Raw genomic sequence first — 13,370 nt, 5'->3', positions numbered from 1 at the left:
AAATATATGTACAGAGAATAAAATATTTACATATATACACTTAGTTCTATTTCCCACTCTATTTCAGTTTTGCCTTTGTTTATGGCTTTGTTTTTTTCCTTTCTCCTGCCCTTATGCGGTACAAATGACATTAAACAGCCACAAAGTTGGCTTTCAGTATTCTTCTATAGGGTTCTATTTTACTGATCTTTCTTCATCAGTTGGCTCTAGCATTTTAAGAACAAACAAACAAAAAAAACCTTAAACCAAAAACATCTCCGCCCCCAGCACTGACTCCTTGTGTTCATCTCCCAGCTGAGGCAGGAGTTTTCCCACATCTGTTCTTCTCAGACACACCGAATATCCCCAGAACAGATCCTGCACTTCCGACATACTCGGTCTGTGATGATTCATCTTATGTGTCCACTCGACTGTGTCACAGAGTTTCTAGATACTTGGTCAACATTATAGTGGGTGTGTTTGTGAGCAGTTGTATGACAACTATGTAGATAATCAACTATGTAGATAATAAATATCAGGGGGCACCTGGGTGGCTCAGTTGGTTAAGTGTCTGAATCTTGGTCTTGGCTCAGGTCACGATCTTGCAGTTTGTGAGATGGAGCCCTGCATCAAGATTCTCTCTTTGCCTCTCCCTCACGTGCTCTCTTTCTCTCTCTCTCCCAATTAAAAAAAAAAAAAGAGCTTACAAAAATTATGATAAATCTCAGTAACTTGGGTCATCATGGATTCAGAAAGATGTTTTTAGGTCTGTGAGAATAACTTGTATATTTTTATAGAGCTCTATTTAGTTAATTAATTTGAAATATTACAAAGGAGGGAAGGAGAAAAGATCTTAAGGGACGTTCAGACAATCAACTTGACCAATGCCCAAAGAGATAATTCTTATGAGAGACTTTAGATCACAAACAACATATTCCCCATTCTCTAAGTAAACTACCGTTGCAGAATTGAAGTGTATGGGCACAGTGTCAAGATGGACAGACACAATTTAGAACTTAGGTATTCAGAGTTACAGCTGCTGTACTTTAGAAATCCTGCATCTGAAAATGGATTAGAGAGAGGTCTTTTTGGTGAATAAGGGAAAAGTTAAAATGAAAATTTCTTAACCTTCATTTATATTATGAATAGGGGAAGATAGGTCTCACTACTTACGTCAGAATTATATTTTCTTAGTGTGTAGTGCAGCAAAATACAGAACTTCATTTTCTTTTGATCAGCAATTGGAGCTAGAGCAAATGTAATTAACTTAGGCATAGCAAGTTCCATTTTTTTCAATTTTATTAAAGGTCAGAAGTTAGCTAAGATCCTTTATATGATTGAAAGAACATTAAATAAAAGATTGACCTTACCGAGTCAAAATTTAGAAGAAGGATGCAAGACTTAAGTTGAATCTGTTGAACAACGTTGGTGGAAATGTTTTCTAAGAAGCAGGTTAGAAGCAGGAAGTAGGCCCATCCATTAGTAGCAGAGAGGAAGAAATGGGGGAGGAGCAAGTTGTGTAAGCCTCTGTTCTACTCATAAAGTTGCCATACAAGTGACCTTGCAATGAAAGTCTGGCCTATGCTAGGATGTGCAGGGTGACTGTACTTCCTCCAGGGTCCTCTGTGGAAGGGTTGTGGGAAGAGAGGGTAGGGCTATAGCAAAAAAGATGATCGCACCATGCTGATAGACTCTTTTTGCCTTACCTCGAGCAACATAGTGCAAACAATGAAATGTGCATCAACAAATGAGTGAACAAGCAACATGTGATATGTACATACAGTGAAATATTATTCAGCCTTAATAAAGAATGAAATTCTGAAACATGCTGCAACATGAATGAACTTTGGAAACATTGTTCTAAATAAAATAAAGCAGTCACAAAAGGAGAAATATTGTATGATTCCTCTAATATCAGGTACCTAGGAAAAACAGTTAATAGAGACAAAAAGTATACTAGAGGTTACTAGGGGCTGGAGGGAGTAAGGAATAAGGAGATATTATTTAATAGACAAAGAATTTTAGTTTGAGATAAAAAAAATGTTCTAGGAATGGATAGAAGTGATGTAAATTGTGATTGGACCTAATGTCACAGAACAGTACACTTTCAAAATGATAAAAATGTTAAATTTCATGTCACATATATTTTTTATAATTAAAAATAAATTCTAGAGCAATATGGAATAGCTGTAGCAAATTCATTTTAATTTTAATCTGAAACTAAAGATATTTTAGAATTGTATTGTATTACTTGTTGTGAGTCATTTTTTCCTTTTCAATATTGAAATTGAGACTGCAGATTCCATGAGAGTTGTCTTTAATATTTCACATGTATATATTAAGGTTTCAAATTTATCTAATTTCCTCACCAAAGAGAGCTGCCAAAGAGCTATTCTTTAGCATGTGTAAATAACCATGACCTCTTTAAAGTTTATTTGTAAGTTTTTCTCACTGTTAGCTCCTGTCTACAGTTTCAAGATTTGGGACGGAGATTCCTTGCTCTGGAAACAGGAACATTATAGATTCTCAGTTAGAGAAATTGCACTGACAAAGGAGCAGCATTATGAAAGCGTACTGGGAGCCGATGAGCAATATTTCAGTGGGTCAGAAGCCAGGTAGGATATCAGGGGGTGAGGGAAGGTTATGAAGCAGCATGGCATCACGTCCTGTCTTGTACCTTGAAATGGAAGAAGGGCTTGTTTTGAAAGCAGAGTTTTGGTCAATAAGTTAATGGAGCTGGGGTAGAAATTAACATATCACCTGTAGCTGGTACCTTGGCTATATGTGAAGGCTAGTTGTGCATGATCCTCACTAGACGCACCTGCATCTTTATTTTGCGTTCAGTTCATAGCACTTAGAATGTGGCAGTGCTTTGTGTTATGGTTCTTTTTTCCCCTCCTTTTATTACTCTGAAGGTTTAAAGATAATTGCTAGGTTTTGTTTTAAACAGCATTAGTGTTTGTGTATAGATAGCTTAATATATTTCATCAGTTTGAAAGATTTTAATGAAAATTCATGGTACCTTGGAAAGTTTCTTTAAAATTTTAATATTTTATCATAAAAGGGCTTATATTGAAAACAGTTCCCCTAAAGAATTTATTAATCTACAACTAAAGAGTGGTGAATCATGCCCCTTGTACACTGTTTAATTTCTGTTTTGTTTGTTTTTTATTTTGCATTAGATTTCTTTTACTTAGTTCTTTTTTCAATGTATTGCCAGAAGAAAAAAATATATACTCTATCATCTCTCCTTTACCACAACTGCTTAATAGCAAATATTTTACAAGAAAACCCCTCCGGTTGAATTTAAAGGTAGCAAACTCATCTGATAAGAGCTGACAGTTTAACCTAAAAAGTCTTAGGTCAACCAAATTATTTTTATCTTGGAAAAACTATAAACTTAGTTCTCTGAAATTAAGTCGGCTGAAATAACTTTCCAATTATCTTGAAGAGTCGGTAGATTTTTACTCAAGGATTTCCTATTTATAACTTAACCGTGCTTGTGATTTTTCTCCAAAGAGAAAACAAAATCTTCCTTTCAGAAAATTATTTCAGATGAGAATGCTGAAGCTCAGGTCAAATTTCTTCTGTTCTCTAATTTACTTAGAATTTTCCAGGAAGACTTTTTTTCTTATGTCTTGTTTACTTGCTTGCTTTACTCTAAAACTTTTTAGGCATCTTCTGGAGCAAGTACCTTTAGTCTGTAAGTTCTTGACCAACATGTCACGTGTAAGCCTTACCATCTTCCAATAAATTCTCGTGGCTGGTGCTCTCTCTCCGTGCTGGGGGAGGACTTTTGTAGCAAAGAGGTTTTCTTTATTTATTTTTAAAGATTAAAATTTTTTTAATGTTTGTTTATTTTTGAGAGAGAGACAGGACAAGCTGGCGAGGGGCAGAGACAGAGAGAGGGAGACACAGAATCCGAAGCAGGCCCCAGGCTCTGAGCTGTCAGCACAGAGCCCGATGTGGGGCTCGAACTCATAAGCTGTGAGGTCATGACCTGAGCCAAAGTCAGATGCTTACCTGACTGAGCCGCCCAGTGCCCCTGTAGTGAAGAGGTTTTTACTTCTTGTGAGATACATAAACTCCATGTCAAGATCTTAAAATGATGTTTTGAGTTTTATTTTTCTTTTATTAATTAAGAAAACATTTTTTCCTAACTACCAAGAACATAGACAACTTGATACTGAACAGAAATAGCAATTTCTAAAAGCCTGAAGTATGGATCTGGTCATAGAATTTAGGCTCAACTGAAAACCTGTACAAATGTGGTCTATATTTCATGGTTATAATTCTCAGTCTAAAATTGGACTCAGCAATGGTCATAAAGAGGTTGTGATAAGGTATTTTATATCTATTGGAGCTTTAGCTCCTTAAAGGTAAAAACAGTATTTTATGAATCTCTTCACTCTCTGCTATTATCACCTACCCCAGCCTTACTCAGGACTTTATATCAGCTAGATGGTTAGTTAACAGAGTGACTAAGTGAGCTTACTGATAATGCTACATATTGCCGTAGGTGTGTGTCTCATTAGGGGCTAAACAACACGGAGGATATGACATACATAGGAGCTGGAAGGCACACTGCAATTCCTTTTCTCCAGACAAATCTCTCCTGACCAGCATAGTTATTGTTATCTATTTATATTTAATTTCAATATTTTAGGTAGACTGTTTACTCTAATCTCTAGTTTCCCAGAGTCATCATTAGTTCTTGTTTTAACAAAAGAAGAAACAAAGATTTGATAAGGTCTTGAAGGCCTGGGCTTCATTTTAAAATTAGCCTTCAAAAGAAGAGGTATCCCCAGATACACCACATTCTAAATTGAGGTATTTCTTAGTTAGCTTACCCTCCATTTATGCTGCATAATTCTTTTCTTTTTTTAATTTTTAACACTTATTTATTTTTGAGGGACAGAGAGAGACAGATCATGAGCAGGGGAGGGGCAGAGAGAGAAGGACACACAGAATCTGAAGCAGAATCTGACAGCTCAGAGCCTGACTCGGGGCTCAAACCCACAAACTGTGAGATTGTGACCTGGGCCGAAGTCAGATGCTTAACCGACTGAGCCACCCAGGTGCCCCTGCTGCATAATTCTTGACCTTTTCTCTGTCTCTGTCTCTCTCTCTCTGTCTCTTTGTCTCCCCTCCACCCTCTCACTCTGCCTCCATTTAGGGAGCTAAAGCCTTTATACTGTTAATACCCCTCATTGTTAAGAGGTATTATATGTGAGAATTCATATCATCTTAAAATTTGTTTAATGCTCTATACTTCCCAGAAGTACTTATATTTTAAGGAGAGCAAAGAAAATAAGGAGAGGGGAAAGAAATTCCCCTTAGTGAGACCCCAATATATGTTTGACAGAGAAAAAAATACCTCATAAACATTTAATCAAAATCTTGCACCAGTCCCATGAGGAAATGGAGTCTTTGGAATGTTAAGCCCCAAGTCACATAGCTAATAAGAGAGAGGTCTGAAATTTGTAAAGAAGTTTGTCATGTGGGGTAATGTGAAGCATGGGTCCCATAGGAAACTGGTTTACCTCCAGCCACAATGGCTTAACCCTATGACGGCCCAATTTAAAGAATCTGGTGCATTTCTATACGCCTTCCTCATTACTTTTGATATGAATCTTAACATCTAAGATATGAACTGTATTTTAACTTGTCCTTGGTGCAATTATATACTTTTTTCTTGTGGTCATATTTCACCTAAAGCGAACCATCATTGTGTAGTAGAAAAAGTATCAGTTTTTCAATTTAGACAAATATATTTTTCACTTATCAAGAAAGTTTTAGAGTTACATCTCAGTAAAGCTCATCTCAGTAAAGCTGTTGTAAAAATATTAGTTTCAAGGGTGAGAAACGATGACCTCTTGTTCTGCTATTAGCCATGTGGCCTTCTGACCATCTAAGTCAGAGAGTATTCATCCATATGAAATTAGCATACCAAAGCCTACCTCATAGGTCTTTAGAGGATTGTATGAGGTGACCTTTTGGTCTTAGCAAAGGAGAGTTCCTTTTCCTTTTCTCAGTGTCTTGATTCCTTATTTTCAGTGTGATTCCAGGAAATATTATATTTATCACAGAAATGTATGAATGAACACAATCTAGAAAATGTCTTGATCTGTGTATCCTTAAACAATAAAAAATGATAAACATTTGAAGAAAATTATATCAATCAACAATAAGAAATGATTAATTGTTGAAGAAAATGATATTAATCTATGAAGACCATGCATAGATTTGAATCTTTGCTCCCAAGATTTCTTTCTTTATGTGTTTTACTTTTTGTATACAGATGCATTATCTTTGAAATGTTATATTGATGATTCAGGTGAACATCTCCCTTTCTTTGAATGTCCTCATTATTTAGCTTCCTATGTCTACTGGCTGCAGAGTCAATGGGAACAAGGTGGAAATCAGCACTAAGGAGAAAGGAGCAACAAGGAAGTTCACATACCATAAAATTAGCTTCTTTGAAGTGCACAATTTCATAATTTTTTAAAAAATTTAGTGATTTTGAAAATATATCCATAGACGTATGCAACCATTACCATTATGTAATTCTATAGTGTTTACCATCACTTCATTACTAGTCACATCCCATTCCTTCCTTCTCTCAGCCCTTGGCAATCAATAACCTACTTTCTGTCACTATGGATTTGTCTTTTCTGGATATTTCATATAAATGAAATCATGCAATTTAGTATTTTGTGACTGACTTCTTTGACTTAAGATGTTTTTCAAGGTTCATCCATGTTGTAGCAGATATCAATATAACACCCTTTTATTGCCAAATACATTTGTTTATTTCTTTACTAGTTGATAAATACTTTCTGCCTATTTAGAATAATGCTGCTATGGACATTTGTGTATATGTTCCATGTGAACATATATTTTTATTCTCTTTTGAATATATGTCTAACATTAGAATTCATGGGCCATATAGAAACTTTATTTTTAACATCCTGAGGAACTGCCCAGTCACTTGCATCATTTTATGTACCGATCAGTGATAAGGCAATGTGTTCCTTTTTTCACATCTTCACAACACTTCCTATATGGCCTCTCTTTTTTATTTCCTTCTGGGTAAGAATGGTATCTCATTGCAGTTTGTATTCACATTTCCCTAAAGACATGCTGCTGAGCATTGTTTCACATTATTGGGCCTTTTTGTATAACTTCCTAGAAAAATATTTATTCAAATCCTTTGTCCACTTAAAATCATGTTATATTTATACTGTCCTTTATATAGTATATTATTTATATAATTACCTTCCTTGGTGCTATTTATTTCTTCATTACCTTTACCAATGGTAATTATTTACTTAGATATATTTGAGTTTCTGTCTAGTGTCCTTTGATATCCACCTAAAGAAATTCCTTTTAGTATATCTTGTATGGCAGGTCAGCTAGTAAATAATTCTCAGTTGTGTATCTGGGGATGTATCAATTTCTCCTTCATTTTTAAAGGATTGTGTTGTTGGACATAAGAATTTTTGTATGACATTTTTAAAAATTTCACTTTGAATCTGTCATCCTACTGTCTTCTTGTCTACTTATTTCTGGTAGAAGTCAGCTATTAATCTATTGAAGTTCATTGATAATTAAACTGATTTTTCACCATAAAATTAATAATTTTATTGAGCTTTAAATCTGTAAAATTTCATTGTTGGTAAAAAAAATAATCATGTTATTTGATAAGTTCTAAATACTAATTTTAATTAGGATATAAAATTTATGTACTTAATACTGCAGTGATTTTTAATCAAGTTGGTTCTTTAACACAAATGCACATGAATAATACAGATTCATGTTGTTCAGTTCTTATATTAGGCAATGTTTAGACATCAGCAGAAAAAGTCTGGGGAGATGTGATGCGTTTTAAATAAACTTGAAAACTTATGTGTATTTACAAGACTCAAACACAGTGAAATACACAAATGAAAAGGAAATGCACTTGATTGAAGCATTATTCTGTACATAATAGCAATTACTGGCCTGGGCTGTCCCTCAGGAGGTGCTTGAATTCTGACTATTACTGTCATTTGGGGTCCTTTGGGTTCATGAATCTTGTCCCAACATCATATCATATCATTTCACTTTTTTTCTTTTCTTTCTTTTCTCTTATTTTTTTTTTTTTTGAGAGAGAGAGAGAGAATCTTAAGCATGCTTTGTGCTCAATGTGGAGCCAGCATGGGGCTCGATTCCATGACTCTGGGATAACAACCTGTGCCAAAACCAAGCCATATGCTCAACTCACTGAGTCACCCAGGTGCCCTTCCCAACATTATTTCAAAAAGTTGGTTAAAAAAATCCCACAATTATGTAGTGATCTTAAATAGCACTAAGAATAAATAGAATGAATTTAATGGTGATTATATGTGTGGTCAAATTACAAATAGAGAAGAGTGACATTAACTTCCAGCCTCATTTTGCGGACAGGTCTTACTTATGGCCAAGGAAATTGCCTGTGGCCTGGTCTCCTCAGAGCCTCCTTTATATCTCTGTCATTCAGTGCTCCTTAACTGTGCTCCATTTTGATCCATAATAAAAATGTATATTTTGTACTGGGAAGGATAGTTTTTCTTAATATTAATTTTGTATTACTCACTGAGACTTTCTTTCCATCCTGTATTATTACTCATTATTTTTTCTTGACCTACATTTCATCTCTTCACTTTTTAGTATAAACTTTAACATTTGACTTAACTTTTCTGAATTTAAAATTCTCATTTATGAAGTATAAATCACATAATTTTGTGTAGATTAAATTAGATTGTATATTAAGATATTTAGCACATTGTATAATTGATAGAATTTAAAAAATAACATAATATGATAAAAATGTATCTATTTTTAAAGGATTTGAGAGGGTTTTTTTAAAACTTATTTACTTACCTTGAGAGAGAGTGTGTATGAGAAGGGCAGAGAGGAAGACCGGGAGAGAATCCCAAGCAGGCTTTGCACAGGCTTTGAACCCACAAAGAGTGAGATCATGACCTGAGCAAAATCAAGAGTTGGATGCTTAACAGACTGAGCCACCCAGGCACCCCTACATTTATGTACTTGTAATGTATAATATATATACTAAACTTTTTTGGATATTTCCTATTTGCCAGTTCTGTGTAAACTCCTTTATATATAACTGCATACTCCTACACTGCTTCTCCTATTGCTATATTTCTATCTATAGTTGTCTATTTCAGGTTTTTACTGGCTACTTCTCAGGACCGTGCTGCTACTGGGAATATGTTCTTTAATTTCCTTTTCAGTGTAAGCTACAGTGATCTCTTGCCTAGGAATCATCCCTTTTTCCAATTGTCTGCTTTTCTGAATTTCTAGGATAAAGGCAAGACAATTTACAGAAGTTTTGCCTTTTATAGAAAGAAGCAGATTCCAGAAACAGTTGTTGGGAAATAACTGCATTCTATGCTCTTACGTATTTTATCATACATTATCCTCCCAATAAACTTACATGAACACATAATCCATTTTGAAAATAGAGGAGTGGAAAGTCAGAGAGCTAAATTACTTGCTCCAAATCACATAATTAAAGGATAAAAGGAGGATTCAGAGGTTTGGTTTAGTTCCAAAGTCTACCCTTCGACTACTGTGAGAACTTGCAGGAATGGGGGAGGACTCGTTTCCACTGCTCATATCCTCAGGTGGCATATAAATCCAGTGACTACAGCACTGGAATTTGCTTGCTGCCCTATCCCCAGTACCTAGGACAGTGCTGACACAAGGTAGGCAGTCTCTGAATGTGAACTGAAAAATTAGTGCTGACACTGAATTTAGGATTTTACTCTATTCTACTTCTGACTCTTACTTTGTGGAATAATTCTCCTCATGCACACATACTTTTTTTTTTTCCACACACGGACTTTAGAAACTATTAATACAAGTTGTTGATTCTCCCCTACCTTTTGCCCTCTGGCCATTTCTTAAGATGAGACAACATTTAAAGAATCACTTTAATGATTCTTTAAAGTAAGAAATGAGTGCATATAATCTATAGCAGAAAACGATAAAGCTTCATTGAGGTACTCTATATTGCCTGGTAGAAAAGCTCATTCTGATTGCTTCTAGCTAATTTGTCTCCTGGTAGATATAAATTAAAATAATGTTTCAATGAGGTTATAGAAATATGGAAAATCAAGGATCAGCAAAGTTACTTGCAAATACTGTATCTTTCCTATTTTGGGGAACACCAAGGGTGTAAGCATGTCATTCAAAAAGGACACATGGATACTACATTGATTGGATTTGAAAAAGCTAGGAAATTACTATGTATAACTGGTCTTGTAAGTAAGCAGTTACCATAGCAACTGTGGCCTCCTAGTCTGTATTGAATGATAGGATTTATTTCAGCATAAATCACAAAGTCTTTTCATGTGTAGCCTTTCCTAGCAGACAATGAACCCCTGTAACATCCTACTTGGAAAGAAATCCTCTCTTTAATATGTTCTGATTGAAGTGTGAATATGACTATTTGATGTGAAATTGTCTTTCTAGTTACCTTTTCAGAGGCATTTGGTTAAAACACTGCATGTAAAAATCTAAATATAGTCACTCTGTGATCTGAATACAAACACAAGAAGTGAGAATATGATGTGGTGTGCTTTTCTATAGGATCATGAAATTATAACCTCTGGCTTTTCCAATAAATTAAACTACGTTACAACTGCTAATTGAATTGGTATTATTCAATTATCTGTGTTTTCTTTTCATTTTTGAGCTTTCCTTAGAGATATTTAAATTCATAGAATTCTTTGCAGAATGGCCATGTGGCTCTTCCTCTAACTAGGCTATGAATAGCATTCTTGACTGTTTTAAAACAAGTGTTGAAGGGTCCCTTCATCTCTATTTTCGTGTTGAAGCAAAAGTTTCTGTTCTCACAAAGTGGATGAATTTTTAAAATCCCAGATTCTAGTCAGCAGGTGCACATTATTCACAAATGACTGTCCGTGGACTCTAACCTTATACTTATTCTGCTGAAAGACATTTTTGACACTTGCTAACAACAGAATAGATCAAGAGCACATCTCCCCCTGGTGTTTACGCTGTCTGACATCTTTGCAATATGTTTTGCCGACAGAAGGAGATTTTCACAGAACAGCAAAGCTTTCCTTTTTTTTTTTTTTTTTTTTTTTAGTTTGATTTAACTAAGAATAAAACACATCTTAGCTCTGATTTAGAGGCCTGGGGTTTTCATCCTTGACCTGCTATAGACAATGACATTAAGTAAGCCAGTTGCTCTATTTATCACATATTGAATTCATCATCTCAAACACATACTCAAATGTCTATTCCCTCTTCCCCGAGACGGTATGTGCCATGAGATAAGGTTTACACTCATTAAATAGGCTTTCTGTTAAGTTGAAACTTTCTATCAAATTTAAATATCACTCCTTTATACTATTACTGTGTCTCACCATGAACCCAAAGAGGAGACCTACAGTCCTGAGCAATTCAAAGTAATTTTTGCCATTTTTGCTGAATCATCCTGGTGAGAAACCAGTAGGGAGAAATGCTAGCAGCATCATCTTGAGAAAATGAAACCTTAATCCCCCAGATCCTGCAAAAAGGGTGTTCACCTCTGCCTCTACCAGTCTCTTGGAATGATGGAGGGAGGGATGAGTTGCCTTGAGCAGATGAGACAGGGCATGACGTCACCTTGCTCTGAATCATGCCCATTCTCATCCCCCTGTATTCCTTCTCTCCTGAGGGAGAGAACACATAAATGAGTTCACAGTATCTCTCTATGTGCCTCTGGTTGGGATGACTGCAGTATCAGATTTTAATTGGCACAGTACTGATTTGCTTGCTTCTCATTCAAGCTGCGTCCTTGTTCTCTGGCCCTTGTGGAAGGAGCCCAGAGGCTGGCAGGTGGCTCAGAAAGGCTGCAGATGCGCTCCAGTGTGTGTGTGTTTTAATGTGTAGCACTATTCATTCTCTGATTTTTTCTTTGATTATAAGCTGGCTGTGATTTTCAATCTGTCCTCAGGATTTTGTTTAACGGTTTATTCAGCTACAGCCGGAATATCTGGCTGTAACTCTCCATAGCAGAAAAACTAGAGGAGAACTAAGACATGTTGCTACCTTCCCCCCAGAGCAGTTTTAGTGACAGGCTTGTTTATGCTGCAGTAAAGTGACATGATTGCCTGGAGCCCAGTTCGGCTCTCAATGCTCCAAGCTAGAAAATCATCATTTGCTTAAAACAACACTGCTCACCATCTTTTATTTGTTTTTTCCAACTTAAAAAAAAATAAGATAAGTAAAATGCAGGTTAATATGTCTATACTAACAATAAGAGATATCTGTTGTTCTTTTGTTTAATTCTAAGAACAGGAATGGAAAGTATCAAAGAAGAGGTTACTCAATCATTTCCCTTCAAATGCCTGCTTCTGTACCCCCTCGCTAATGCCCCCAACTTTCCCAAGCCCCAAATCAGGAACGTGGATGTGGGGTCCTTCTGGACCTTTCCCTCTCACCCCTGCACCAAGATCTGTGCAGAACACCTCTTTAATTACCTTCAAATCCTTCAGCAACTCTCCATTATTTTAAAATGCAAATTGAATCAGGTTACATTGTTGCTTAAACTTTTTCATCATTCTATCAATCTGTCATTCTCAAGATGACATTTAGATTCCTTAGCTTATATAAAACATACACTTCTCCTTCTTTCAACCAAAAGAGATTCAGCCTGATATATGTAATATAATATGATATGATAAGACACAATCATTTTTATATAAACATATAGTTTTGTTCTATGATTTTTCATATACCAAGTCTCCACCAGGTAAGGTCTTTCTGGCCATACCCACTATCCTCAGAGAGCCAGATCAGGTATAACAAATGTCTTTTTTACCTTGTCTTCCTGATCACCACAAGGAGAATTAGGTGCCTCAACTCTTGGTTTCTTCTTATTTCCAGAGCACTCTTTGCTTACCTCTGTGTAACACTTTTTACTCTGTAGTGTTATCAAGGATTATTGTCTTCTGTCTCTGTTCAAAGATTGTAAATTCTTTGAAAACAGGGCCCATGCCTAGTTGCTCTCTCAATGTTGGCATAGTGAGAATCCCATCAATGTAACTAGAATAGATGGATGAATGAATGAGTGAATGAATGACTAGAGTTCTGATGCTTTGGAATGACTCCTCTTTTCTAATAGATTAATAATATTTGGGTGCTCATAAACCATTCCTGTATTTTTACAACCATTTGAAACAACTCCTTCTCCATTTTTACTTGCTATTTTAAAGATCTGTTGGGAGCTCCTGGGTGGTTCAATCGGTTAAGCATCTGACTTCGGCCCAGGTCGTGATCTCATGGTTTGTGAATTCAAGCCCCACATCAGGCTCTGTGCTGACAGTTCAGAG

The sequence above is a fragment of the Suricata suricatta genome, chromosome 1, assembly GCF_006229205.1.
Source record: "Suricata suricatta isolate VVHF042 chromosome 1, meerkat_22Aug2017_6uvM2_HiC, whole genome shotgun sequence".
Lineage (NCBI taxonomy): Eukaryota > Metazoa > Chordata > Mammalia > Carnivora > Herpestidae > Suricata > Suricata suricatta.
This window is presented reverse-complemented; position numbering follows the sequence as displayed.